This window comes from Papilio polytes, unplaced genomic scaffold (genome assembly GCF_000836215.1).
Source record: "Papilio polytes unplaced genomic scaffold, Ppol_1.0 DF823399.1, whole genome shotgun sequence".
NCBI lineage: Eukaryota > Metazoa > Arthropoda > Insecta > Lepidoptera > Papilionidae > Papilio > Papilio polytes.
In genome coordinates, this window is record NW_013525805.1 from 1,726,602 (window position 1) to 1,730,722 (window position 4,121).

The 4,121-nt window shown below is 34.5% G+C and overlaps 1 protein-coding gene across 3 annotated transcripts in view; it reads right to left on the reverse strand.

Annotated features, from left to right (window-relative positions):
* LOC106104775 overlaps positions 1-4,121 on the reverse strand; it is a 23,484-nt gene that overhangs the window by 15,107 nt on the left and 4,256 nt on the right. The window contains exon 1 of one of the 3 annotated variants that reach the window (XM_013284907.1): positions 2,993-3,300. The exons of the other annotated variants lie outside the window; for them this stretch is intronic. The gene's annotated coding sequence lies outside the window, so the exon portion shown is untranslated. Of the gene's footprint in view, positions 1-2,992; positions 3,301-4,121 lie in introns of those variants that run through there. 3 annotated transcript variants of the gene reach the window in all.

The following is a 4,121-nucleotide window of genomic DNA, read 5'->3' on the forward strand; positions in this document are numbered from 1 at the left end:
AAGGTAACAATAACAGTTTATTTTCATAGTAAGTATCAGTAAAACGGCAAGCGGAAGGCGGGAAAGCTTCCCCAGCCAACCGAACGGTAACATTTGATTTATATTTCCTACGACGCAGCGCCTCGCTGACTCACTGTGCGATTATAATCTTTAAAAGGGTTAAAAACAACACATAATGCGTTAGGTGTGTTATAAAACCGGACATTGACAATTTTTATTGTGCACAAAAAAATAAAAAATTCATATTTAGAACATCGATAATGGCGGGAAGGGATTATAGAATCATGTCAGTGTACACAGAGAAGTAAAGTGTAGCCTAAAGCCCTTTTTCGCGACAATTTTGGAATTTCATATGTCGCCCTTTTAATGTCCTCAGGGTACGGTAAATTCAATTGTTATCATACAAATTGTATGATCGCTTAAGTAACGAACAAGTACTATTATAAGAGTTAATTCACACGTATAGATTATTGAATGAATATACTAACGCTTGAAGAATTCCTTTTCATATAACTATAATAGTTTATGCAACACAATATAGAAACAGTTTAAAAATTAAATAAACAATAAAGATTATGAGTTAAAAGATTAACAATTGTTATCCAAACAGGAGAATGACTCAACTAAGGATACAAACTTAGAAATCGCAGTTATTGTGGAAACATTTAGATTACAAAAGCATAATATGAATAAAGTACATGATAAAATAATTTCGTGTGAATTTGCAATAACCAAAATACGACAAGAACCGGGGTCGCGCGGCCAACTAAAAATATACGACGCCACAGGACGAGACGTCTGGATAATCTAAAACGGTTACAATCGATACACAGTGGGCGACGAAGGTTTTTGCACATTGAAAACATAAAATAGCTTTGACTTTACCCCGCACACATGTTTGTTTTGATTCAATACATTGTTGAAAAAGGAAAATACATTACAATGACGATATCATTGAACGTAGTCACGGCTGTCCCTGCGGCATACACTGCGTTGCTGCCTCAATGTACGCAGGAACTTTTTTCCTTCCACGTAACGGTAGCATAGTTATTTATGAAACCCTAACTTTTGCCTGCGACTTCGACCGCGCAAAAAAAAACGATTAAGGTTGGCAGTCTAAAAAATTACATAAAACTTATTGTGAAAGTTTTTTAACGATAGAAATGGATAACAATATATTAAATGTGAACATTTTAGTAATTCACACTGACTAAAATATCCACCACATGGGAGAATCATACTTTTTTCCTTGACTTCAATGCACATTCAAAAAACCATAACCATAATACTTTCTAAGAATACCACATCACAACTAACCTTCAATGTTTAATTTTGAGAATAAAATGATACAGTTATAATCGCCTAAGCCGATTAACGATGGGTTTTGAGGTTCAGTTTAGAGGCTGTGATGACGCATCGAGCTTACGCCGCGAGGCTGGCCTTCTCGTACGCGACTCAATGGCGACACTGCAAATAACTGCTATAGTACATATTACTACTTCGTATAGTCTTTAATGGTCGTAATTTTACGTGACCGGTTTGAGGAATCCCGACCTTCAATAATCACTGGAAGATAAAAAAGAACGAAAGTTTGAAAAGAAACAAGCTATTGTACCTACGATGTATTAACGTTATTAAAAAAACATCAAACGATTTCGTTGAAATTAGGAGAAATCAAAGTCGAAATTCAAATTTAGGAGACTTTCTAATTTAAAACATTAATCCAATACGAATTGTAATATTATTACTTTTTTAACAAGTTGAGGGCCATTGTCTCGATTAGCGAGTTCACTTTCATTTGAAAAAGCATGAAATGTGTTAAGTCACATTATCTCACAAATTAGATAACCAATATAGAGAATCGGTTTAAGAAAAGACAACCGCATTCACTATCGAGAAATACCAGAGTAAAATTACTATTGCGTGTGGACCGGTAGAGTAGGCTTTGCGCAACACTTAGCTATTCAACTGTTCATAAGAACGAATGTTCGTGCGAGATTTACTTTGCATGTACACAGCAACACTTGCGGTGGGTCTCCACTGACGAAACACCCACACAAATCCATATTGTCTTCCTTCCTAGCAATGGAAGCTAACGTTTATTAGACTATTAGACACAACAAATGTAATGTCCTTTGCCAAGATTCATTTAAAAAAATATTATCACATTTTTGCTTTTGTGTAAATAGAGCGATTACGAGCGATTTTTATAACATTCTGTAATTATTGATAGAGTACTTCAACACTCATTGTTCTCGACAAATGAGTCATAAATATAAGTTTTGACACTAGAGCCAACACAAATTGTTGTTCTGATTGCATTGTTTCAGACAGTTTATAGATAGCCTATTCCAGATCTTTATTAGTTAGAAAAACATCGTAACTTATAATTACAGAATTACTCCCATTGTTTTATACAAACAGTAAAAGGTAACAACAGTTTTGTTCTTACGTACATAATTTTAGTAATCATCGTTATAAAACTAGTTTCCTATACAATCGATACAATTGTTTTGATACCAGTCCGTGACATTGTCATCACTATTTTATCCGAATTTTGCAACATTTTCAAATTTAAAATATTCGTACAAAAGCTTAAATCTTCAGCAGTTTACATCGCATAAAAGCAAGGTTTCTAAGTGCAGAACTCTACAGAATATGCTAATCAAGTGATGGATAAAAGTATATCCTTTATTTCATGACGTACTTAAAGCACATCATGTACAAGCTGCAGCCAACGTGAATGCGAGTGGAAGACTTGACCCACTTGTTTAATGCACACTGAAATCTGGCGACTCATTTAGATGGCTCGCAAATATAAATTAGATTTAAATAAAAGACTATCTTCCGTTAATTGCAACGGAGTTTCTCCTACCACTACATTAATTGGATGGTTTAATTTTAATGTGAAATAAAGCAAAAAACATTTCAAGCGTGGTCATGGTTATACATTTTTCCAAAAAAACTAAATAATTAACACATCACAACATACCCGTTATTTCTTAATCATCCATCAAACACAATGTATCTTTAACATTTAATCACTCAACTGGTTTACTCCAACGCTCTTAAGTCTTAAAGTTAACAAAACACAGCTGTACACGAGCACTTAATGAAAAAATACAACGAATCACAGACTCCTTATTTACATCCGCCGCATCGTGAGTCAAACAATTTCTGTTTGTTTACATCACAACATTTAGACGATCGCAATAAACATTCGCGCATTTAAACGCAAGTGGGGACACCTTTTAGACACAACGCGCACGTGCTGTCGCTGCAACAACCCAGTGGCGACTGAAACTGAACATACATTGGTTGGGGATCAATTGTATGGGGAAGGCGATGCCAGTGAAAATTGGCTAGATTTTAACAAATTTTATAAAACAAACGAGACAATAGTAAATATACTATCTCAGCATATTTTCATGTTATGCAATGCCATTTTGTTTTTCAAATATCACTCGACAATTCGTCGAATACACTGGGAATACCTAAATAAAGTTTTTGTAAATAACCCAAAAAACTGAAATTTTCTAGTACAATCCAACAAAGGAACGCGATCAGTCATACTGAAAATATTCATACACTGTCATTGGGACAATTTAATCTGTAGAATTGAAGTAAATCCGACATAACAAGATTTCTTTTTCTGATTATCAGCGTAACGTATATACGTACTTAGACGGTTAACAAGATATTTAAAATGTCTGTCTCTAATTAAATGTCAAGAAAAAAATATGAACATGTTATCTTTGTAGAGCTTGGGTGAATGATAAAAATAACAAGCCTTCTATATTAAATGCGACAATCATTAAAACACAGCGAGTTGCTGACCGTTGAATAAGAAACTATTAAATAAAGAAAGCACACAGTTCTTAAACATTAATTATTCATTATTAAACAATATAAGTAATGAAAAGGACAAGGTGACCTCATGCATCACCGTTAGCAGTCGGCATAGTAAACATACGACTGTGTTACTATGTGCAAAAAGTACTAAACAATAAGACACGCAACGATTGCGCGTTCACTTCCTACCTCCGTTATGGATATCTGATTGCGGCTGAGCGAAGTGACTCAAACGCACGCAGGAAACGTTTTGAAACCACGGTAATAGA